Raw genomic sequence first — 26,723 nt, 5'->3', positions numbered from 1 at the left:
CCTTGTCTCACTTCCAGCGTCCAGAGTCAAAATTTGGCAACGAACGCATAAAAAAAACGCTCTGTCAATCTAGTAGCAGGATGCATTCTCAACCGAGATACTGCACATGCGCGGATGAGAGCGAGACCGCTGATTTGACAGCCCTTTGAATGTACCAACCAGCTCACTATATTGCAAGGCGCTCACTATTCCACGGAGCTGCGCACAGAGCGCACAATCAGCACCTGTCTTCTCTATGGCTGTGGCTTCAGCGGTGGGAGGGGTCATTATTTGGCAGGGAGCGGCGGTAGAATTTCCTAGATACCGACAGCCGCGCGTGCCGTGCACCCATTCAGATTCAGCACTATTCTGAAGGAAAGCGCACGGATTTAGGCGATTTATCCGAAGGAACGAGACCGAGAAGGCAGTATCTAGTAGGAATACACAGTGAAACAATACATTATACATATTTTGTTGAAATACAAGAGCTGTCATCAAACAAGGTAAGCTTTGAAGACAGCCACTAGCCGGTGTTTGCTAGCAACATTGTTGCGCTGTCTCGGTGCTGGGTCAGACGCTACATTGTAGCAAGGCGAGGTTAACGCATCCTAGTCAATTTCTCTATTTGAATTAATATTCTATTTATAACGCATTCATTTTAAAGAACGTTTAAAACCTCTATGATATGTATGGTTATTTTTACGGGCAATACTGGATAATTCATGATAGCTAACCATTATCTAGTCGGGTACCATACCATCCAGCAAGCAGTGCTGGAGCCTGTCAGCGCGAGCCTCTTTCGGGCGAGTCTCGAGAGCTGGCTAGTGTAGCATGTTAGCTTGATAGCAGCTAAGCTACATACATTGGCTGTGTTTTATTCTAGGGAATGGGTCTTCCGCCTGAATACAACATCGGTTCGTATAGCCCCGAGTGGCTTTGCGTTGATTGGGACCTACAACTATGGAATTACTCTTTATTCCAGTCATTCCTTTTCCAATCTGAATCGTTCAGTCTGGAGCCCCATGTCGGTGCGCGTCCTATATTTCCATCCCCATCATCAGGATAATGCATCCGTTATTCTTTGTCTCAGTTGGGCTATACCATTAGGCTACTCGTTGTCTGAATATATCACATAGGGGCAGGCACAACCTCTTAAGGATCCGCCCCTTTTCCTTTTTACATTTCCCATAAAATGACAAATCTAACTGCCTGGAGCTCTGGACCTGAAGCAAGGATATGCATAATCTTGATACCATTTGAAAGGAAACACTTTGACATTTATGGCAATGTGAAATCCATGTAGGAGAATATAACACATTAGATCTGGTAAAAGATAATACAAAGAAAAAAAACATGTTTTTTTGTTGTGTATTTTTCATCTTTGAAATGGAAGAGAAAAGCCATAATGTATTAATCCAGCCCAGGCGTAATTGAGATTTTGGCCACTAGATGGCAGCAGAGTGAAAATGTTTAGACTGATTCAATGACCCATTGCATTTCTGTTCAAAATGTTGAATCAAGACTGCCCAAATGTGCCTAATTGGTTTATTAATAACTTTTCAAGTTCATAACTGTGCACTCTCCTCAAACAATAGCATGGTATTCTTTCACTGTAGTAGCTACTGTAAATTGGACAGTGCAGTTAGATTAACAAGAAGTTAAGCTTTCTGCCAATATCAGATACTGTATGTCTATGTCCTGGGAAATGTTATTGTTACTTACAACCTCATGCTTATCACATTAACCTACGTTAGCTCACCTGTCCCGCGGGGGACCCAATTTAATCCTCTATTTTTAATACCACAACAGTAGTGCTATTCAACATTTCTCGCGGAATCATTTTCAATTAGTTAACATTACTTGACTGTTTTCAGGTGGGCTATCAGGCAGGTTTAAAATGAGGTGTGGTAGTATAGTGCACAGTTGTCCTTTTTTTAAACATCATTTTTCATATTTGTTTGTATTTATTGTTGAATTATTGACAGTCGGTTAGGGAATGAAGTTCGCGACTCAGGTAAGCCGCAAATTGCAAGTCTTGTTTTTTGCCTTAGCACCTAACATAAAATGGTGTTGAAGCTGTTCAATGAATGCATTCATAGCATGTGAGTGCCAAAGCACAGTGCCACCTGCGTACCTATGCCTGGCCTGATTATTTCCTTATTGTCCTACTATTAGCTATTTATTATTTGTCTATTACAGTATTTACCAAGCTAGTATTTATGTACTATTTACAGTATTTACCAACCTATTATTTATGTACTATTTACCATATTTACCGACCTATTATTTATGTACTATTTACAGTATTTACCTACCTATTATTTATGTACTATTTACAGTATTTACCTACCTATTATTTACGTACTATTTACAGTATTTACCCTCATATTATTTATGTACTATTTACAGTATTTACCTACCTATTATTTATGTACTATTTACAGTATTTACCATTACCTATTATTTATGTACTATTTACAGTATTTACCTACCTATTATTTATGTACTATTTACCATATTTACCGACCTATTATTTATGTACTATTTACAGTATTTACCTACCTATTATTTATGTACTATTTACAGTATTTACCTACCTATTATTTACGTACTATTTACAGTATTTACCCTCATATTATTTATGTACTATTTACAGTATTTACCAACCTATTATTTATCGATTATATACATCTAAAGAGTAAGGGGCAAAGAAAGCACAACATCTCTTTTTTATATATTCCAAGAGTTCCGTTTCGGGTGGAAATACCATACAGATGTGGTGCTGTAGTACTTTTCTTTATCTACAGTTAGATGGTAAACACGTTTTGTAACGGTTCTAAAAACACCCCGATACTAAAATAGGTCCTTGTAATTTGTTGGTGCACAACCTCATCCCTCCAGGCAAGAAGCAGTGTCTGTCCAACAATAAGCCAGTAGTAGTGAATGGCCGACTGCTCAATAGTTAAGTAGTAGCGTGTGTAGACTTATGTGTCTGTGCATGTTTATTGAATATGGTCCCATACAGTAATGGCTGGGTTATGATTCGGTGTGTGATTTGTGGATAACACACCCACAGACACACACACAGACACACACACAAACATAAACACACACACACATTCTGTCCCTGTAACCGGAGCTGGGCCTGGCATCTCAGAGAGCTCCAGGGGTCACAGAGTGGCCACATTTAGAACTTGAACTTTTGATTGGCGCCCAGGCATTCAGGGAGAACACTCACAGGGAGTATATATGGCTCCCTCTGTGTTTTCTTCAGTGACAGTGCTTTGTCATTTGTGTGTGTGCTTGTGTGTGTGTGTGTGTGTGTGTGTGTGTGTGTGTGTGTGTGTGTGTGTGTGTGTGTGTGTGTGTGTGTGTGTGTGTGTGTGTGTGTGTGTGTGTGTGTGTGTGTGTGTGTGTGTGTGTGTGTGTGTGTGTGTGTGTGTGTGTGTGCGTGTGTGTGTGTGTGCATGTCCACCACTACTCTAAAGATCACAGGTCATTAGAAATGCAGACTATGCCCATCACTGGTTCTCCATATAGGCCTCTCAGTGCATCTCATGATGTGCGTCCTAAATGGCACCCTATTCCCTATTTTAGTGGACTACTTTTTTGAAAAGTAGTGGACTATGTAAGGAATTGGGTACCATTTGAGACACAGTCATAGTGTTTGGGTCGAGTTAAAGGGCTGCAGTCTTACTAGTTCCTTGTTGTGTTGTCCTGGACCTGTTATAAGCGAGTCCCTAGATACACAATCAATAACAGTTCAATAGGATTGCATTGTGTTGCTGGTCTCCAGGGCGATATTGGTGGGGGCCATATTGGCAGGACACCTTGGAGCCTGTTAGTGGTCGTTAGCTACAGCTGGAAGGCTTCATGGTAGCCATGGATGCCCTGTAGCCTGGGAAACCAAACAGACGGATACAGAGAGGGACTGTATAGAAACACACATATTCGAATAGAAACACACATATTCCCTTTCGGCTGCTAAACGTGTTCCTTGTGTACCCTAATGAACACAACCCAGGTAGAAGTTTCTCCACTGCCTGCATTCAGTCTGTCACTCCAAAGGAGTAAGGTTTCGAAGTTTTGTAGCTCTGCATTGGGGAATGGCTTATCTATGCTAAGGTAAGAAAAACACTCACTATGGGATGACTCAGGGCTGGTCATCTTATGTGAAAATGCTGAAGGCTTGTGGATAACACACACACACACACACACACACACACACACACACACACACACACACACACACACACACACACACACACACACACACACACACACACACACACACACACACACACACACACACTATTTGAACCCGGGTTTGTAGGGCATCTCTATGGATCAATACTTTGACCTGTGCATCATCTGCCTCGTAGATTGTAACTCTTGACCACAGTGCGAATGTTGCTGTGTGTGTCTACTACACTGTTAAATGTTATTGCTCCGACAACTTTGATTCCTTAGTTTGTTTTCATGGAGGATTGGTCAAATGTTTCCATTGATAGCGACGACAACGTTTTGTCCTTTAATAAGGAGGCATCACATTTGTCTTTGATGGAGAAATGAGGTTGTATGAGACTCAGTATTTGTTGTTATATTCAGTATGAGTAGCATTACACTTGACTCAGTCCCTCTGAAAACAGTTGGACATTTTGGGTGATGATGCATTTAAGTCACAATAACCTAGAGAATTCCTTTTGTTCAGTTCAGGCTGACATGTTGTTCGTTTAGCTGTTTAGCCTAGTCTACACAAAGTAGTGACTATACGGGAGACCCCATAGAGATGCCCTACACACCAGGGTTCAAATAGTATTCGTTGTAGTTCAAGTACTTCAGCTGCACTTGATAGGGCTTGCCTGGTGCACTGGAACCAATGGAATAGTGCCCAAGGTCCCAAACCCCGCCCGTCTGGCACTCAAGGCAGGCTCGATCAAACACTCAAAGTATTTATAAGAAAACAAATACTATTTGGACCCGGATGGTCTGATGATCCAGTGACATGGTCGAAAGTGTAGTGTCAGCAGCCAGCGGTCAGTGCACTGTTGCTAGAGAGAGTGAGCGCATTGCACTCAGCTGCATTCTCACCAGCTGTCAATCAGCCAAAGACCACACCCACCAGTATACTGCCGTCTCCTTGGACTCAGTTGCGTAGTAAACATGTGCAGCTGCCAAGAGATTTTTCACTCTAGTAGCCTACTTAGCAGACACCATGTTTGAAAAAAGCACTCAATCATATTCTTCACAGGGCAGTTAAAAAACTAGCATACTACTGTTCAGTACAGTTAAGTTCTCCGTACTTGAAGTAAGAACATTGTAACTATGTAATTAAGGAATGAGCCCCTTATTGCGTTTTACCCCTTATCGCGTAGTTGGAAAAATTCATTTGTTTCGAGCGTCCAGTTGATAAATTGGCCATTGGGAAATCTTCTAAATCACCAAAGCATGGAAAGAGAGAACCGATCTTGTTAAGAGGTGAAATGACCTGTGATAAAGTTATTATCGGCTCAATTAAAAAAGGAACAGGCCCGGGAAGGTAGAAAGTTAGCTAATGCACGAGAAGATTGAGGAGCACTTACAAGTTATTTTAGCAAGCAGACTCTGAGTCCGAAGAAGACACCTTTGTTCATCATTGTCCAGCAGACAAGGCAAATTTCTCAGGGCAGACATGCTGCAGGGCATTTTTAAAGGCTCTTCTGAGACCTTTTTCATAAAACAGTTCTTAATAATTCCCCTCTCAGACTCCCAAAGAAGAATAATTGCCCCTAACCTCCAAGTAGAGTTATTGATCTTGACAAGATTAATGGATTCTTCGCTGTCCGTGGAGGTCCTATCAATTGTGAGTGGGCCCCGACTGACACCAATTAACCACCGTCGTTCACGCACAGACAGTGCAGTCGGGTGGGTGATGATAGCTGGTTCTCAACCACAACTTAGTTATCCACTGTGATGTTCAGGGTACCTAATCCACTTCAAGTGCACACTTTGCACCTTGGCACCTTTTCCCCTTCCCTCAAGTGACTACTAGAGCTTCTCTATCACTTTACATCTACAGAATCTGTTCTGAGATGATGGTTGAGGCCCAAATGGCACCCTTTATAGTGCACTACTTTTGACCAGGGCCCGGTAGCAGTAGGGTACTAGTAGTGGTGCGCTATATAGGGCATAGGGTATCATTTGAGATGCCGACAATGACTTGAATACCCAGTCAGACTAACAGGGTGTTCGGCTGCCCTAAGTATGCTGTGGGTTATAAAATGGCAACATTTTTGTCAAAACCCACTTGCTGTGTTCTGATATCTAGTATGAACCTAGAATTGGGCATTTTAGTGGTGCTAGTATGGAACTTAGTGACTTGTCTGACTCCTAATTTGATGTAGCATGGCATGACCGCTCGGTAGGAGCACAAAGCCATAGATGTGACAGGGTCTTTTGCTTATAGCGTATCAGCTCCCCTGCATTATGGAAAAGGACTATCAATCACCAGCTTAGCCTCATCTCCGAGCCTATTGAGGTCTGATGTCTGTTAACTATCGTAGAAGGCCTGGTAGTCTACCATGCACCAAAAATAGGCTACTTAGGTCACTTTCTTATATACAGGACCGGGCTCTCCATCCTGGATGAGCACCGTCTGTGTTTCCTCGTGTTTCTGTTTGTGGTGGAAACAGGAAAGTCTTTCCTCTTTGAAGGGGATCGTCTTTGAAGGACGGCAATGGCCTAGAGGTTACGGTTGGAGCGAGCGGTCGCATTCGCACTTCGCTCTGCAGGTTGTATAACTTTTTCATTACATTTCATTATAGTACAACGGTTGATTTGTCTAATCTTAGCAATTCTTCTTAGCTAGCTACATAGCCGTCCTTGTATCAGAGATAATTGCATAATTATCGTATTTCGTCGCCCTAACGTAGCCTTCACTGCTATTCGCCCAGGAGCTAGCTAACGCTAGCTAACGCACACAGATTAGCATCACTGTAGTGCTATTCACTCAACTGTACGACTTGATTAGTTTACTGTTAGCTAGCTACATAATCTTAGCCATTCTTCTTAGCTAGCTACATAGCCGTCCTTGTATCAGAGATAATTGCATAATTATCGTATTTCGTATTTCGTCGCCCTAACGTAGCCTTCACTGCTATTCGCCCAGGAGCTAGCAACGCTAGCTAACGCACACAGATTAGCATCACTGTAGTGCTATTCACTCAACTGTACGACTTGATTAGTTCAGTGTTAGCTAGCTACATAGCTGTCTTTGTTTCCAAGATAATTGTGTAGTTTAGTGTGTGTAGCCTTGGAGTGATTATCTTAATTCACTGAGGTTCGCTAGCCAGCTATTTGTCGTCCTTAACGTAGGAGACTCTGCTAGCTAGCCAACGTCTACTGAATAGAACTCAACCGGTCGCATTCACAGGTAGTATCACATTTTCATTTCATTACAGTACAACGGTTTGATTTGTTTGATCGTAGCTAGCTACATAGCTAGCTACATAGCCGTCTTTGTTTCAAAGATAATTGTGTAGTCTAGAGCGATTTCCTAGGTTAGCTAGCCAGCTATTGTCGTTCTTTTAACTCAAAGTAACGTAAACAACACTGCTAGCTAGCCCCCGAATAGCAGCACTGTAGAAATTATTACACTCAACGGAACGACTTGATTAGTGTAGTGTCAACAACGCAGCTACTGCCAGCTAGCCTACTTTAGCAGTACTGTATCATTTTAATCATTTTAGTCAATAAGATTCTTGCTACGTAAGCCTAACTTTCTGAACATTCGAGACGTGTAGTCCGCTTGTCATTCCAATTTCCTTGCATTAGCGTAGCCTTTTCTGTAGCCTGTCAACTATGTGTCTGTCTATCCCTGTTCTCTCCTCTCTGCACAGACCATACAAACGCTCCACACCGCGTGGCCGCGACCACCCTGACCTGGTGGTCCCAGCGCGTACGACCCACGTGGAGTTCCAGGTCTCTGGTAGCCTCTGGAACTGCCAATCTGCGGCCAACAAGGCAGAGTTCATCTCAGCCTATGCCTCCCTCCAGTCCCTTGACTTCTTGGCACTGACGGAAACATGGATCACCACAGATAACACTGCTACTCCTACTGCTCTCTCCTCGTCCGCCCACGTGTTCTCGCACACCCCGAGAGCTTCTGGTCAGCGGGGTGGTGGCACCGGGATCCTCATCTCTCCCAAGTGGTCTTTCTCTCTTTCTCCCCTTACCCATCTGTCTATTGCCTCCTTTGAATTCCATGCTGTCACAGTTACCAGCCCTTTCAAGCTTAACATCCTTATCATTTATCGCCCTCCAGGTTCCCTCGGAGAGTTCATCAATGAGCTTGATGCCTTGATAAGCTCCTTTCCTGAGGACGGCTCACCTCTCACAGTTCTGGGCGACTTTAACCTCCCCACGTCTACCTTTGACTCATTCCTCTCTGCCTCCTTCTTTCCACTCCTCTCTCTTTTGACCTCACCCTCTCACCTTCCCCCCTACTCACAAGGCAGGCAATACGCTTGACCTCATCTTTACTAGATGCTGTTCTTCCACTAACCTCATTGCAACTCCCCTCCAAGTCTCCGACCACTACCTTGTATCCTTTTCCCTCTCGCTCTCATCCAACACTTCCCACACTGCCCCTACTCGGATGGTATCGCGCCGTCCCAACCTTCGCTCTCTCTCCCCCGCTACTCTCTCCTCTTCCATCCTATCTTCTCTTCCCTCTGCTCAAACTTTCTCCAACCTATCTCCTGATTCTGCCTCCTCAACCCTCCTCTCCTCCCTTACTGCATCCTTTGACTCCCTATGTCCCCTATCCTCCAGGCCGGCTCGGTCCTCCCCTCCCGCTCCGTGGCTCGACGACTCATTGCGAGCTCACAGAACAGGGCTCCGGGCAGCCGAGCGGAAATGGAGGAAAACTCGCCTCCCTGCGGACCTGGCATCCTTTCACTCCCTCCTCTCTACATTTTCCTCCTCTGTCTCTGCTGCTAAAGCCACTTTCTACCATTCTAAGTTCCAAGCATCTGCCTCTAACCCTAGGAAGCTCTTTGCCACCTTCTCCTCCCTCCTGAATCCCCCCTCCCTCCTCCCTCTCTGCAGATGACTTCGTCAACCATTTTGAAAAGAAGGTCGATGACATCCGATCCTCGTTTGCTAAGTCAAACGACACCGCTGGTTCTGCTCACACTGCCCTACCCTATGCTCTGACCTCTTTCTCCCCTCTCTCTCCAGATGAAATCTCGCGTCTTGTGACGGCCGGCCGCCCAACAACCTGCCCGCTTGACCCTATCCCCTCCTCTCTTCTCCAGACCATTTCCGGAGACCTTCTCCCTTACCTCACCTCGCTCATCAACTCATCCCTGACCGCTGGCTACGTCCCTCCCGTCTTCAAGAGAGCGAGAGTTGCACCCCTTCTGAAAAAACCTACACTCGATCCCTCCGATGTCAACAACTACAGACCAGTATCCCTTCTCTCTTTTCTCTCCAAAACTCTTGAGCGTGCCGTCCTTGGCCAGCTCTACCGCTATCTCTCTCAGAATGACCTTCTTGATCCAAATCAGTCAGGTTTCAAGACTAGTCATTCAACTGAGACTGCTCTTCTCTGTATCACGGAGGCGCTCCGCACTGCTAAAGCTAACTCTCTCTCCTCTGCTCTCATCCTTCTAGACCTATCGGCTGCCTTCGATACTGTGAACCATCAGATCCTCCTCTCCACCCTCTCCGAGTTGGGCATCTCCGGCGCGGCCCACGCTTGGATTGCGTCCTACCTGACAGGTCGCTACTACCAGGTGGCGTGGCGAGAATCTGTCTCCTCACCACGCGCTCTCACCACTGGTGTCCCCCAGGGCTCTGTTCTAGGCCCTCTCTTATTCTCGCTATACACCAAGTCACTTGGCTCTGTCATAACCTCACATGGTCTCTCCTATCATTGCTATGCAGACGACACACAATTAATCTTCTCCTTTCCCCCTTCTGATGACCAGGTGGCGAATCGCATCTCTGCATGTCTGGCAGACATATCAGTGTGGATGACGGATCACCACCTCAAGCTGAACCTCAGCAAGACGGAGCTCCTCTTCCTCCCGGGGAAGGACTGCCCGTTCCATGATCTCGCCATCACGGTTGACAACTCCATTGTGTCCTCCTCCCAGAGCGCTAAGAACCTTGGCGTGATCCTGGACAACACCCTGACGTTCTCAACTAACATCAAGGCGGTGTCCCGTTCCTGTAGGTTCATGCTCTACAACATCCGCAGAGTACGACCCTGCCTCACACAGGAAGCGGCGCAGGTCCTAATCCAGGCACTTGTCATCTCCCGTCTTGATTACTGCAACTCGCTGTTGGCTGGGCTCCTGCCTGTGCCATTAAACCCTACAACTCATCCAGAACGCCGCAGCCCGTCTGGTGTTCAACCTTCCCAAGTTCTCTCACGTCACCCCGCTCCTCCGCTCTCTCCACTGGCTTCCAGTTGAAGCTCGCATCCGCTACAAGACCATGGTGCTCGCCTACGGAGCTGTGAGGGGAACGGCACCTCAGTACCTCCAGGCTCTGATCAGGCCCTACACCCAAACAAGGGCACTGCGTTCATCCACCTCTGGCCTGCTCGCCTCCCTACCACTGAGGAAGTACAGTTCCCCAGCTCAGCCCAGTCAAAACTGTTCGCTGCTCTGGCCCCCAATGGTGGAACAAACTCCCTCACGACGCCAGGACAGCGGAGTCAATCACCACCTTCCGGAGACACCTGAAACCCCACCTCTTCAAGGAATACCTAGGATAGGGTAAGTAAGGGTAGGTAATCCTTCTCCCCCAACAAGATTTAGATGCAAGTGGCTGTTCCACTGGTTGTCATAAGGTGTATGCACCAATTTGTAAGTCGCTCTGGATAAGAGCGTCTGCTAAATGACTTAAATGTAAATGTAATGTAAATGTAGAGAGCTGACCGGCAGCCGGAAGGTCAAGCCCCGGGCCGGGCAACACAAAAATGAGAATGGAACTGAACTGGCTGATGGAAAACTGCTGGTCTCTGATCCCAATTACCATCTCCTGCCGCTGTTCCCTTAAGAAAGGCACTTAACCCCCCAGCAATTGCTGCTGCTGACCCTGTGTATCTCAACGTGTTTGTGTGTGTGTGTGTCCGGGGGGTTGGAAAGGCAGAAAACACATTTCCAAACACATTTCCACTACTTGATACACTAAAGATAGGCTGCACATCTCAATTGAGTTGCTACAGTAGGCCAAGAGTGTTGAGCTTAGATCAGGTCCCCCCTGTCTAAATCTAAATCAAATTGTATTTGTTAATTTTGTCACAATAGAACGGGGGGGGGGTGCAAATAGTCTGGGTAGCCATTTAATTGGCTGTTCAGGAGCCTTATGGCTTGGGGTAGGAGCTATTTAGGAGCCTCTTGGACCTAGAATTGGTGCTCCGGTACCGCTTGCCATGCGGTAGCAGAGAGAACAGTCTATGACTAGGCTGGCTGGAGCCTTTGACAATTTTTAGGGCCTTCCTCTGACACAGCCTTACATAGAGGTCTTGGATGGCAGGAAGCTTGGCCCCGGTGATGTACTGGGTGTACGCACTACCCTCTGTAGTGCCTTGCTGTCAGAGGCCGAGCAGTTAACATATCAGTCAATGATGTAACCCGTCAGGATGCTCTCGGGGGTGCAGCTGTAAAACCTTTTGAGGATCTGAGGACCTGTATGTTCTTAATGTCGTCGTTCAGCCACGACTCGGTGAAACATAAGATATTACAGTTTTTAATGTCCCGTTGGCAGGATAAACTTGCTTTCAGTTTGCCCCATTTATTTTCCAGCGATTGAACGTTTGCTAGCAGGACGGAAGGCATGGGCAGATTAGCCACTCGTCGCCTGATCCTCACAAGGCACCCTGAGATCTTTTTGCGAAAATCTGCGTTTTCTTCTCTAGCGGATAATGGGGATCTGGGCCTGGGGTCTGTATTATATCCCTCCTGTCTGACTCATTGAAGAATACCTCTTCGTCCATTTTGAGGTGAACAATCGCAGGTCTGATGTCCAGAAGCTCTTTTCGGTCATAAGAGACGGTAGCAGCAACATTATGTACAAAACAAGTTACGAACAACGCAACCAACCATGCAAAAAAAAAATCATAATTAAGTGTCCATGTAACCTTATCCATCGTGATCTAAAAGGCTAAATGTATCCTGAATCAGCACTCCTATTCAGAGACGCTTGATACATACGGCCACAGACTTTCAAATCAAGTGACTTTTAAACAGGACTTCTAGCACTGTGCTTACTGTGTGATGTAACTATTATAAGCCATACAATGATCATTATGTTCTTTTCTGTAAAAGGGCGAGGTTTCACCCTCCGTTAACATACTTGGTGTTGTAGAGAGAGGAAGATGAAGAGAGAAGTTGTTATCATTCAAAGTTATTTTTGCTCCCCTGCCGTGGTGATGCCTCCATCTAATTTCCCCCCTATTCCCTACACAGTGCACTACGTTTGACCAGTGCACTATATAGGGAATAGTGTGCCATTTGGAATATATCCCACGGTCACTACCAATCCTTCTTAGGAACAGAGTGGCCCAGTACTGACCTGTGTGATGTTTGGGAGAAGTTGAAGCTCAGAATGAAATAGAACACGATTATGTTGCATCTCTATGATCTGAAGGTCCACCAGGGGCTAATTAGCTTCAACTTATACAGTACCGACTCTTTCTTAATACAAGTCCTCTCTTCCATGTATCCATGGAATACCAGATTTGAACTGACACATCCATCTCTCGCTCTCTCTCTTTCCAGTGCCTGTCTGTCATTCACCCACTCCGGGAATACAAATGGATATTCCACATAGCCTGGTTCCTCTCTAGGTTTCTTCCTCGGTTTTGGCCTTTCTAGGGAGTTTTTCATAGCCTCCGTGCTTCTACACCTGCATTGCTTGCTGTTTGGGGTTTTCGGCTGGGTTTCTGTACAGCACTTTGAGATATCAGCTGATGTACGAAGGGCTATATAAATACATTTGCTTTGATTTGATATTCTGACCTTTAAAAACAGTATCTTTGGCTAGATCTAGGCCTAGAGAGAAACCGAGGTCTTTCTATGATTCACAGAAGGCTAAGTAGAGCTGGGTCAGGGTCACTTTTTCTTTCTGACGTCTCACAAATAGCATTCACAGTACAATCGTTCAGCATAAGTCTGAATCTCATTCCTTTCATAATGTGCTAGCTACTTTTCACCAGAAAAGCCCACAGAGCTATGTAGGAAATGGGGTGCCGTTTGGGGACACTCACTTTCTCGCTATGCTAATCCCTGTGAGGCTCAGTCACTTCTCTGAGCAACTCCTCTCTCTCTCTCTCTCTCTCTCTCTCTCTCTCTCTCTCTCGCTCCATCTCATTTCAATTAAATGTGCTATATTGGCATCCCTCCCTCTCTCTCTCTCTCTCTCTCTCTCTCTCTCTCTCTCTCTCTCCCTCCCTCTCACCCTGCCTCTATCCCTCCCTCCCTCCCTCCCTCCCTCCCTCCCTCCCTCCCTCCCTCCCTCCCTCCCTCCCTCCCTCTCACCCTGCCTCTATCCCTCCCTCCCTCTCTCACCCTGCCTCTATCCCTCCCTCCCTCCCTCCCTCCCTCCCTCCCTCCCTCCCTCCCTCCCTCCCTGACTCCCTCCCTCCCTCCCTCCCTCCCTCCCTCCCTCCCTCCCTCCCTCCCTCCCTCCCTCCCTCCCTCTCTCTCTCTCTCACCCTGCCTCTATCCCTCTCTACCTCTCTGTCTCTCTCTATCAATCTGCTGTTCCCTTTATCCGCCCCGTATCTGGGACGCTTTGTTGTTCTTTTGATTCCATCTGAGGCAAATCTCCCTGTAGGGCTCAGATATAGTGTTGCCTACCCCCCCATTGTCCATCCTGCCTGCTGCACACACCCACACACAATTGCAGACTCTCACTGTGGCAGATACACACAGAAGCACTATAGATCATGGTCCAGTGTGGCCCCTCAGTACTGGCTCAGCTCTCAGCTCGTCCCCCGCAGTGAGCGGGCCCTAGTGCCTTTGTGCATTAACTTCTCTATTGTTTACGACAGGATATATATATGCAATCTTTTTGTGTTGATATATCCCGTATTCTCTACTGACTGCACAGACACACCAAGGCCGGCAATATGCTCACTTTAGAGCTGTAAGCGTGTCTGTCAATCAATCACTCACTCATGCCCTGTTTTCCATGTACAGGTGACTGTGCTGGATCATGTGTCTTGCAGTATGACATTGTCTCAGCATTAAGGGTTAGCCTAATAAAGAGAAACGCTATAAGAGAGAGGAAAGAGAGCATAGAAAGAGAAGAGAGAGACTGTGGGTGTCTCCTGGGCGAGACGACATGCTAGGATTCTTTCGGTCTCCTAGTTCTCACTTCTTTTCTCTCCAGGTAGAATGAACCCTGAGGGGAATCACCCAGCAAAGACAAACTCTGTCTGTCTGTCTGTCTGTCTGTCTGTCTGTCTGTCTGTCTGTCTGTCTGTCTGTCTGTCTGTCTGTCTGTGCGCTTGAGACCGGGCGGGGATATGGTGGGCTCACTAGCTATAGCATCATGACCTAGAACCTATTGGACTTCCCATAGCAGACACGCTAACCCGGCAGTTTAACTTTAACTGATTTCTTGAGATGTTGCTTCAATATATCAACATAATTTTCCACCTTCATGATGCCATCTATTTTGTGAATTGCACCAGTCCCTCCTGCAGCAAAGCACCCCCACAACATGATGCTGCCACCCCTGTGCTTCACGGTTGGGAGGTGTTCTTCGGCTTGCAAACCTCCCCTTTTGTCTCCAAACATAACAATGGCTATTATGGCCAAACAGTTCTATTTTTGTTTCCTCAGACATTTCTCCAAAAAGTACGGTCTTTGTCCCCATGTGCAGTTGCAAACCATAGTCTGGCTTTTTTTATTACAGTTTTGGAGCAGTGGCTTCTTCCTTGCTGAGCGGCCTTTCAAGTTACGTCGATATGGGACTCGTTTTACTGTGGATATACATACTTTTGTACCTGTTTCCTCCAGCATCTTCACAAGGTCCTTTGCTGTTGTTCTGGGATTGATTTGCACTTTTCACACCAAAGTATGTTCATCTCTAAGAGACAGAATGCATCTCCTTCCTGAGCGGTATGACGGCTGCGTGGTCCCATGGTGTTTATACTTGCGTACTATTGTTTGTACAGATGAACCTTCAGGCGTTTGGAAATTGCTCCCAAGGATGAAACTTTCTGAGTTCTTGGCTGATTTCTTTTGATTTTCCCATGATGTCAAGCGAAGAGGCACTGAGTTTGAAGGTAGGCCTTGAAATACATCCACAGGTACACCGCCAATTGACTCAAATTATGTCAAAAAGGATGTCAGAAGCTTCTAAAGGCAGGACAACATTCTGGAATTTTCCAAGCTGTTTAAAGGCACAGTCAACTTAGTGTATGTGAATTTCTGACCCACTGGAATCGTGATACAGTGAATTATAAGTGAAATAATCTGTCTGTAAACAATTGTTTGAAAAATTACTTGTGTCATGCACGAAGTAGATGTCCTAACCGACTTGCCAAAACTATGGTTTGTTAACAAGAAATTTGTGGAGTTGTTGAAAAACAAGGTTTTAATGACTCCAACCTGAGTGTATGTAAACTTCCGACTTCCATTACACTCAAAAGTTACTTCAACTTCAATCAATGAATGCTAGCGATGGCTATCTATGCTAGCTACTCTACCAGTTTGTCTAAAGCATTATCATGCTATTAGCACACCCTGCACACAAAAATGTATATTTTTAAGGGATATGCAGTAGTTTGATAACCATATCAACAAAGTTTGTTGAATCAGACATTCAGTCATTGTATTTAATTAAGAGAATGAACAAAATTTAACAAGGCAATTTGAACGGGCGGCAATTTTTTGTGATTTTTACATCCATACCCCAGTACGACCCACGTGACTGCAGTGAACCTCACTTCGTTTAGGGACTATGGGGCTGAAGCATGGGCACTGCGTGTTTGTTTAGTCCGGTTGCTAGGCACACAATGCAACAGTGAGTGGGCTGCCTACAGCTGCATGCTGAATAAGTTATCGTTCTTTCATTTTGCTATTATCTTGATTTAAAACATTTCCAACCCGCATTATAATTGTTCTGAATTGCGAACCGACCCACGGGTCGAGGGAAAGTTTTCATACCACCCGCCAGCTGATTGAGTACCCGTGGTACCCGACCAAATGAAGGACTCTTAAACACACACACCAAAAAGGCAATGGATTCCTATCTGTAAAAAGCTTTTATTCTGTGTATATAGCTTCTTATGACACAATTATACCAACAATTTGGCTGTGATGCTGTTGAAGTGACAATACATTTGTCACACCCTGACTGAATGACAGCACATTTGTCACACCCTGACTGAATGACAGCACATTTGCTTGTCAGACCAAATCATTCTGTTCCCAAAACCCAGAAATCCGAAATCTTGTCCAAAATCCAATCCTTAGAACACAGCTTGCCATATGTAATTTCATGCTCTTGGTTTAGAATTGAAAAACCCAACAGTAATTCTATTTTTCTCTCGTCTGGTTAATACGATTTAACCACTAAATGTTCTCCATTAACTTGGATAAGTAACGGCCGTGCTCATTTGGCCTGATTTCTACGTAGGCTTTCCAGAAGACAGGGAAATCTAAGTATAAACAGTATCTCAAATACATTTATAACCTTTGTATTTTTTTTTTGCATTTGGAAAGCTTAATATCGGGACTATCCCAGATTGCCCTTTTAATTCCTGCGAGCCCAACCAAGAGGATGTCAGTACAGCTCTAATGGACTCTTTTTATGCTCCCTTCCTTCCTTTCTTAAAAAATATTTATCATGAATCATCTGCGTCTGCCTCTGCCGCTGAGACGAAGGGCCATGCGAGGAGAGACAGCAGGTGCTCTTTACTGATTTCCCCTTGTGTGAGAAATACAACAACGTCTTTTCAAAGGGGCAGATGGCTGGCTGGTTTCAAGCTCTGTGAGAATTACCCCCTATATTGTTAGAAGGGGTATGGTTCAGTTTGAGTGTGTGCTAGTGTGTGTGCTAGTGTGTGTGCCAGTGTGTGTGCCAGTGTGTGTGCTAGTGTGTGTGCTAGTGTGTGTGTTGTAGTGTGTGTGCTAGTGTATGTGCCAGTGTGTGTGCTAGTGTGTGTGCTAGTGTGTGTGCTAGTGTGTGTGCTAGTGTGTGTGCTAGTGTGTGTGCTAGTGTGTGTGCTGTGTGTGTGTGCTAGTGTGTGTGATAGTGTGTGTGCTAATGTGTGTGCTAGTGTGTGTGCTAGTGTGTGTGTGTGTGTGTGATGTGTGTGCCAGTGTGTGTGATAGTGTGTGTGCTAATGTGTGTGCCAGTGTGTGTGCCAGTGTGTGTGCTAGTGTGTGTGCCAGTGTGTGTGCCAGTGTGTGTGCTAGTGTGTGTGCTAGTGTGTGTGCTAGTGTGTGTGCTAGTGCTAGTGTGTGTGCTAGTGTGTGTGCTAGTGTGTGTGCTAGTGTGTGTGCTAGTGTGTGTGCTAGTGTGTGTGCTAGTGTGTGTGCTAGTGTGTGTGCTGTGTGCTAGTGTGTGTGCCAGTGTGTGTGCTAGTGTGTGTGCTAGTGTGTGTGCTAGTGTGTGTGCTAGTGTGTGTGCTAGTGTGTGTGCTAGTGTGTGTGCTAGTGTGTGTGCTAGTGTGTGTGCTAGTGTGTGTGCTAGTGTGTGTGCCAGTGTGTGTGCCAGTGTGTGTGCTAGTGTGTGTGCTAGTGTGTGTGCTAGTGTGTGTGCCAGTGTGTGTGCTAGTGTGTGTGCTAGTGTGTGTGCTATTGTGTGTGCTAGGTTTGACTTGTTGTGTTTACTTCAAAGAGACTGAGGGGCTCTGAGGGTCTGGTGCTGCCTTTGTTGTGTTTACTTCAAAGAGACTGAGGGGCTCTGAGGGTCTGGTGCTGCCTTTGTTGTGTTTACTTCAAAGAGACTGAGGGGCTCTGAGGGTCTGGTGCTGCCTTTGTTGTGTTTACTTCAAAGAGACTGAGGGGCTCTGAGGGTCTGGTGCTGCCTTTGTTGTGTTTACTTCAAAGAGACTGAGGGGCTCTGAGGGTCTGGTGCTGCCTTTGTTGTGTTTACTTCAAAGAGACTGAGGGGCTGTGAGGGTCTGGTGCTGCCTTTGTTGTGTTTACTTCAAAGAGACTGAGGGGCTCTGAGGGTCTGGTGCTGCCTTTGTTGTGTTTACTTCAAAGAGACTGAGGGGCTGTGAGGGTCTGGTGCTGCCTTTGTTGTGTTTACTTCAAAGAGACTGAGGGGCTGTGAGGGTCTGGTGCTGCCTTTGTTGTGTTTACTTCAAAGAGACTGAGGGGCTGTGAGGGTCTGGTGCTGCCTTTGTTGTGTTTACTTCAAAGAGACTGAGGCGCTCTGAGGGTCTGGTGCTGCCTTTGTTGTGTTTACTTCAAAGAGACTGAGGGGCTCTGAGGGTCTGGTGCTGCCTTTGTTGTGTTTACTTCAAAGAGACTGAGGGGCTGTGAGGGTCTGGTGCTGCCTTTGTTGTGTTTACTTCAAAGAGACTGAGGGGCTCTGAGGGTCTGGTGCTGCCTTTGTTGTGTTTACTTCAAAGAGACTGAGGGGCTGTGAGGGTCTGGTGCTGCCTTTGTTGTGTTTACTTCAAAGAGACTGAGGCGCTCTGAGGGTCTGGTGCTGCCTTTGTTGTGTTTACTTCAAAGAGACTGAGGGGCTCTGAGGGTCTGGTGCTGCCTTTGTTGTGTTTACTTCAAAGAGACTGAGGGGCTCTGAGGGTCTGGTGCTGCCTTTGTTGTGTTTACTTCAAAGAGACTGAGGCGCTCTGAGGGTCTGGTGCTGCCTTTGTTGTGTTTACTTCAAAGAGACTGAGGGGCTCTGAGGGTCTGGTGCTGCCTTTGTTGTGTTTACTTCAAAGAGACTGAGGCGCTCTGAGGGTCTGGTGCTGCCTTTTTGTGTTTCAAAGTGAATCATTACAATAGGTGAGAACATGTATTAGTGTGTACTGGAAAGTAGTCAGTGAGCTGCAGGAGACAAAACTGAGTTGACTCTTGCGTAGTCGCATAAGAGTCGATTAGACTTAGTTGACTCTCACAGTCACATATGAGTAAATTAGGGTGTGCGTCCTATATGGAGAAGACAAAAGCCTGAGATGTGACCAGTGTATTTCTAGTACTGATTTAAAACATGTATTGGATGTTCAGAGGGAATTCAGTGTGGGTCTGTGTATATGAGCTTGTCTTGGAAATGAATCAATAAGCTATAAAACTCCTCAAGCATCTCCACCATCCAATTCTCCTACCTGGACTCAACATCATATTTTCAGTTAAGTTTATGGTGCGTCTCCTATGGCACCCTATTCACTATATGGTCAAAAGTAGTGCACTACTGTATGTAGGGAATAGGGAGCCATTTGGAAAGCAGCCTATTTTGAATTACTAAGTAATCCAGTCGAGAGACAATTTTGCGTTGCCCTGATAGAATTGCTTGTCACCAGACATCTGTTTTTGTTATTGCTTCAAACTTGATCAATTTGTTGGGGGGAAAAAAGGAATTACGAATACGGAAAGCAATTTGAATCTCCCATTGTCGTGCGTTGGTCCTTCTATTCTGTAATGAGTGACGCTGTAAAAGGGAAATCTTTATGGCATAATATCTGTTATAGGAAAGCAATAAAGGGAGGGATTTCTCTTTAATAGTTCTTCAAAAGGAGAGGCCTGGCAGATTGTTACATTACTCCATGAGTGTGTCCTAAAATGGCCCACTATTCCCTTTTTAGGGCACTACCTCTGGTCAACAATAGGGCACTGTGTAGATTATTTGGGGCGGACCCTACACCTCTCACTGTGCACCTGCACAGTCAGCCGTACGTTAAAGATGAAGAGGTCCTGCATTAAATGAAGTACAACTTGTAAAAGGCAAAATTACTGCTTCATAAGCCCTTTGTTATGCTACATTGCTGATTTCAGCCTTCATAAGCCCTTTGTTAGGCCACATAGCTGATTTCAGCCTTCATAAGCCCTTTGTTAGGCCACATAGCTGATTTCAGCCTTCATAAGCCCTTTGTTAGGCCACATAGCTGATTTCAGCCTTCATAAGCCCTTTGTTAGGCCACATAGCTGATTTCAGCCTTCATAAGCACTTTGTTAGGCCACATAGCTGATTTCAGCCTTCATAAGCCCTTTGTTAGGCCACATAGCTGATTTCAGCCTTCATAAGCACTTTGTTAGGCCACATAGCTGATTTCAGCCTTCATAAGCCCTTTGTTAGGCCACATAGCTGATTTCAGCCTTCATAAGCCCTTTGTTAGGCCACATAGCTGATTTCAGCCTTCATAAGCACTTTGTTAGGCCACATAGCTGATTTCAGCCTTCATAAGCCCTTTGTTAGGCCACATAGCTGATTTCAGCCTTCATAAGCACTTTGTTAGGCCACATAGCTGATTTCAGCCTTCATAAGCCCTTTGCTAGGCCACATAGCTGATTTCAGCCATCATAAGCACTTTGTTAGGCCACATAGCTGATTTCAGCCATCATAAGCCCTTTGTTAGGCCACATAGCTGATTTCAGCCTTCATAAGCCCTTTGTTAGGCCACATAGCTGATTTCAGCCTTCATAAGCCCTTTGTTAGGCCACATAGCTGATTTCAGCCATCATAAGCCCTTTGTTAGGCCACATAGCTGATTTCAGCCTTCATAAGCCCTTTGTTATGCTACATAGCTGATTTCAGCCTTCATAAACCCTTTGTTAGGCTACATAGCTGATTTCAGCCTTCATAAGCCCTTTGTTAGGCCACATAGCTGATTTCAGCCTTCATAAGCCCTTTGTTAGGCCACATAGCTGATTTCAGCCATCATAAGCCCTTTGTTAGGCCACATAGCTGATTTCAGCCTTCATAAGCCCTTTGTTAGGCCACATAGCTGATTTCAGCCATCATAAGCCCTTTGTTAGGCCACATAGCTGATTTCAGCCTTCATAAGCCCTTTGTTATGCTACATAGCTGATTTCAGCCTTCATAAACCCTTTGTTAGGCTACATAGCTGATTTCAGCCTTCATAAGCCCTTTCTAAGGCTTTATATAGATGCTTACTTCAGAAATGATTCTTAAGGAATGTCAAGCTAGTGGTTAGCTGTGAGGGACCCCCAAAACAGCTTATGCTCGCCATATGCCTGATCTGCAACAGTGGAAGGAGCATCCTGCTCCAGGCTACACTGTACGGTAGCTAACACAAGTGTCACACTGTATGGTGGCACAACTTTGATTAAGCCTGTCACTTTGGTCTTTGAAGTTTGAAGTCTGTCTTAGCAGACAGCAGCTAGCTGAGGAGGTGAGTGGGTGGGGTTGTGTTGAGTTGAGAGAAACGCCTGTGAAAGATGTTACCATCTGATAGGCTAGTCATTGACTCGTGCAGCAGGACACAGGCAGGAAATTGACACGTTGTAATTTCGACTAATTCGAGGCGTGTGTTTCGCTGAAATTGCACTTAGAGCATGTCCAGGAGAAGCTCGGGCGGATGTCATCGGAGCCAACAAATTTCATTATGATCTCGAGAGCTATTAGTTTCATACCTGCTGGTTTCCCTCTCTCTCTCTCTCTCTAGCTACACAATCCGTTTTTCTTCGTCTAGGGCTCTCATGTGGGCTACAAGCTTGAGGTTGTTGGTTTGCAACCTCGCTCTCAAATCAGCAGACTCAAAGCCTCTGCATTGCTTTTACTTTGAACTCGCAAGGTATGTGCGAGTTTATGTGTACACATGTGTATGAGAGAGAGAGAGAGAGAGAGAGAGAGAGAGAGAGAGAGAGAGGGAGAGAGAGAGAGAGAGAGAGAGAGAGAGAGAGAGAGAGAGAGAGAGAGAGAGAGAGAGAGAGAGAGAGAGAGAGAGAGAGAGAGAGAGAGAGAGAGGGAGAGAGAGAGAGAGGGAGTGCTTTAAAGAGAGGAAGGGAGAGAAAGAGAAAGTGCACATCTGTGTATGCGTGTGCGAGTGTGTGTACGTGTGTGTATGTTTGTGTGTGGTTATGTATGTATACATGCGTGTGTATGCCGGGGAATCTGTTAGACCGCCCCCGAGGCTTCACACATGTTCCCGATCCTACTTTGATCGGCCTTCTCTGGCCGTGCGACGCACACACTCCTGCTCCTGTGAATCTGGGCCACTGCAGAGGTGGCATATTAGCTCCTGTAATGAGAAGGGATGGGGACATTTTTAGGCTGCCTTCTCTCTGAATGTTACAGAATCCTTAATGCACATTTAATCCATGTAAGCACAACTTCAGTGTTTCAAAAGTTTCCTCGATATCTGACATTTGCCTCAGCCCTCTCTGCAAATACTCTTGTATATTTACCAAACTCTGAGTGTACACATTTTGAATTATTGAACAGCCTCACTGTAAGTCACCATAACTTATAAGCAGATTTTTTATTCATGTAGCCTACTTCTAACTCGCTGAAAGTTTTAACTCACTGGAAGTGTGAACTGAACCTGTTATGGCTGTGGCCAGTCACTCTGCCATTAGTAGGCCTATATTATAGCTCTAGTGAACAGCAGACGGCGTGACTGACGCTGGGAGTTAGAACCCGGGTCTTATTTGCGTCAGACGAGTTTCGTAGCATGCTAATCAAAAGTGTAGGCCTTGGTTTGGCACAATGAGGAAGCATATCCGGCCCTGGGATGTTAAGAGCTATCAGAGTGCCAATAAACCCCAATATGAGGCCGCAATGAGGTTTCTGTGGCGACGGGAGGCAGGTGTTAACATTAGCCCAGTGTTGGCTAGAGAGAGGGGGACATTACTTCCTGTAATCTAACTGTATTGAAGCTGTCTCCCTAAGCAACTCAATGCTCTGTGGGACGCCAAGCCCAGCACTCATCACTCAGGACCCAGATGTTTGTGGAATGAAGCCTGTACACGCCGCTCACAGCCTAGCTACCCATTCTGAACTGAACCATTCATATACACGCTGCTCACAGCCTAGCTACCCATTCTGAACTGAACCATTCATATACACGACACTCACAGCCTAGCTACCCATTCTGAACTGAACCATTCATATACACGCCGCTCACAGCCTAGCTACCCATTCTGAACTGAACCATTCATATACACGTCGCTCACAGCCGAGCTACCCATTCTGAACTGAACCATTCATATACACGCCACTCACAGCCTAGCTACTACTACTGACATGATTCCCTCCACTACTACTGACAGGATTCCCTCCACTACTACTGCCACGATTGCCTCCATTACTACTGACATGATTCCCTCCACTACCACTGGCATGATTCCCTCCACTGCTACTGACATGATTCCCTCCACTACCACTGGCATGATTTCCTCCACTACTACTGACAGGATTATCTCCATTACTACTGACATGATTCCCTCTACTACTACTGACATGATTCCCTCCACTACTACTGACAGGATTCCCTCCACTACTACTGCCATGATTCCCTCCATTACTACTGACATGATTCCCTCCACTACCACTGGCATGATTCCCTCCACTGCTACTGACATGATTCCCTCCACTACCACTGGCATGATTTCCTCCACTACTACTGACAGGATTATCTCCATTACTACTGACATGATTCCCTCCACTACCACTGGCATGATTTCCTCCACTACTACTGACATGATTCCCTCCACTACCACTGGCATGATTTCCTCCACTACTACTGACAGGATCACTCCATTACTACTGACATGATTCCCTCTACTACTACTGACATGATTCCCTCCACTACTACTGACAGGATTCCCTCCACTACTACTGACAGGATTCCCTCCACTACTACTGCCATGATTCCCTCCATTACTACTGACATGATTATCTCCATTACTACTGACATGATTCCCTCTACTACTACTGACATGATTCCCTCCACTACTACTGACAGGATTCCCTCCACTACTACTGCCACGATTCCCTCCATTACTACTGACATGATTCCCTCCACTACCACTGGCATGATTCCCTCCACTGCTACTGACATGATTCCCTCCACTACCACTGGCATGATTTCCTCCACTACTACTGACAGGATTTTCTCCATTACTACTGACATGATTCCCTCTACTACTACTGACAGGATTCCCTCCACTACTACTGACAGGATTCCCTCCACTACTACTGCCATGATTCCCTCCATTACTACTGACATGATTATCTCCATTACTACTGACATGATTCCCTCTACTACTACTGACATGATTCCCTCCACTACTACTGACAGGATTCCCTCCACTACTACTGCCATGATTCCCTCCATTACTACTGACATGATTCCCTCCACTACCACTGGCATGATTCCCTCCACTGCTACTGACATGATTCCCTCCACTACCACTGGCATGATTTCCTCCACTACTACTGACAGGATTATCTCCATTACTACTGACATGATTCCCTCTACTACTACTGACATGATTCCCTCCACTACTACTGACAGGATTCCCCCCACTACTACTGCCATGATTCCCTCCATTACTACTGACATGATTATCTCCATTACTACTGACATGATTCCCTCTACTACTACTAACATGATTCCCTCCATTACTACTGACATGATTATCTCCATTACTACTGACATGATTCCCTCTACTACTACTGACATGATTCCCTCCACTACTACTGACATGATTCCCTCCATTACAACTGACATGATTCCCTCCACCGCTACTGACATGATTCCCTCCACTACTACTGACACGGCTCCCTCCACTACTACTGACATGATTCCCTCCATTACAACTGACATGATTCCCTCCACCGCTACTGACATGATTCCCTCCACTACTACTGACATGATTCCCTCCACTACTACTGACATGATTCCCTCCACTACTACTGACATGATTCCCTCCACTACTACTGACATGATTCCCTCCACTACTACTGACATGATTCCCTCCACTACTACTGACATGATTCCCTCCACTACTACTGACATGATTCCCTCCACTACTACTGATATCCTACATGTCAGAAAGGTGTGTTATCTAAAGTTGTACCCTTGCTTTACGAGCCCCATGGTTGTGGGTTTGTTTCCCGGATGAACCACATATAGCTTACTAAAAATATGAGATGTTGACACCTCTGTACAGTAAATCACTTTTAATGAAATTGTCTGCTAAACAACCATGGGGAAGCCAGGTTATTTCACTCACTGAGGGAAAATACAGGATAGGCAATGGAGACGTGATTATGGAAATGAGCTACTTGTGTGTCCTGCAGTGGAGAGTACTCTGGGTGAATGCAATGGAGAGTCTATTGACATTGACACAGACCTGTTGTGTGTGTGGGTGGTGGCTTACTGTAGCTCTGTGGATGGTCTTAGCCATCATGATCCCTTGCTGTTGATCTCTGTCTCTTTGGGCGCAATGACAAGGTCAATGTCATTGTGTCGCTGTTATGCAACTGCTGCGTTGACTGACGGACGCAGAGCTAGGGCTTTGTGGACATCAGTGATCCACTCTGAAAAGCCGAGTGGATCATTTCTGCATCCAAAATGCCACACTATTCCCTATATAATGTACTACTTTTTGACCAGGGCCCATAGTTTGCATTTTGTTAGTCCCATTGAGATCAAGTCTCGTTCGCCATAAAGACCTGGGCCCCGTATCAATAAAGTGTCTCAGAATAGGAGTGCAGATCTAGGATCAGTTCATACATACGGCCCCTGGCAAGAGAGTTTGCCTCGCTGCTCATTGACAGGTCCCGTTGACTAGGCCATTTGCCATGCCAGTTTGCTTAGGAGCTCAGTTAGGACAGTGCCAGAGCCACTTGGTGCTGAAGCCAAGCGTTGGTTGTTGGAGAGGTGATGATGGCGTTGATTTGTGGCATCCGCTGTGGTTTGAGGCAGGTCCAGTGTGGCCGATGAGGCGTCAGTGGATTAACACCCAGGGCTTCCTCCGCTGTTTGTGTCCGTGGATCTCAGGAGTCAATACGTGCTCCGCGTCATGACAGACTCCGACACTCAGTTGTTGTCAATACGTTTCCAGTATGGGATGATAACGGTCATAAAACTGTTGTTTTATATAAAATGTAGCAGCGTCACGTAGATCATTTCCTTTTCAACAAAGCCTTTTCATTCAAATAAAGGCCGATTTTTTTCTTCTTCTTCTTCTCCAAAGTGAAGTAAATCGATGACTCAGGTCCGGTTCGAATATTCAAATAATCCAATAACCGTGATCATCCCTGGCGGCGATGACGACACCGTGTAGGAGGGTGTTGGATCGATGGCGGTGGCGTTGCGTGGTCCTCCCGGTGCTCCCCCTACAACCGTCGCTAGAACATCCCTGGTAGGAAAAGGGCTGCTGTGTTTAGAACAACCCAGGGCCTATTTCAGGTCCCTGTCTGTCTCTGCAGAAGTGCATTTATTAAAGGGACTATGAGTCATGCATGATAAACAAATCAAAATAAAAGCCCCGAATAGCGTCATCAACATCCACATCAGTACTGTGAGGTTCCTCGCTCTCTCTCTGATTTCTCCAAGACTTCTGCTTGTTCAGCTTATCATATCCATATGATGTCATGCCTACTCAAGACCGTTTACCCCTGACTGCGTCACATTTCAATGTGGGGAAGGTGACATCGTGGCCGGGGGTGGAATTTAGTGACAGCATGTCATTGACTCGGACTAATTCCAATGTTAATTTACTCTGGTTGTTGGCAGTGGCTGGCGAGGGCGCCATTTCGGACATACCTCTCACCAGACCCAGTTGGCACTTGGCCATCACCGCCAT

At 45.8% G+C, this 26,723-nt stretch overlaps 1 protein-coding gene across 4 annotated transcripts in view; it reads left to right on the top strand.

The window, feature by feature from the left end:
* The first annotated feature begins 280 nt into the window (after nt 1-280).
* LOC118395356 (catenin alpha-2) overlaps nt 281-26,723 on the top strand; it is a 697,964-nt gene continuing 671,521 nt past the window's right edge. For 3 of the 4 annotated variants that reach the window (XM_052464403.1, XM_052464401.1, XM_052464408.1), the window contains exon 1: nt 281-482. The gene's annotated coding sequence lies outside the window, so the exon portion shown is untranslated. Of the gene's footprint in view, nt 483-3,948; nt 4,105-26,723 lie in introns of those variants that run through there. The other variant, XM_052464402.1, reaches the window with a different exon arrangement.

The sequence above is a fragment of the Oncorhynchus keta genome, chromosome 16, assembly GCF_023373465.1.
Source record: "Oncorhynchus keta strain PuntledgeMale-10-30-2019 chromosome 16, Oket_V2, whole genome shotgun sequence".
Taxonomy (NCBI): Eukaryota; Metazoa; Chordata; class Actinopteri; order Salmoniformes; family Salmonidae; genus Oncorhynchus; species Oncorhynchus keta.
Note: the sequence above shows the minus strand (reverse complement) of the source record. Positions and strands in the feature narration are given on the sequence as shown.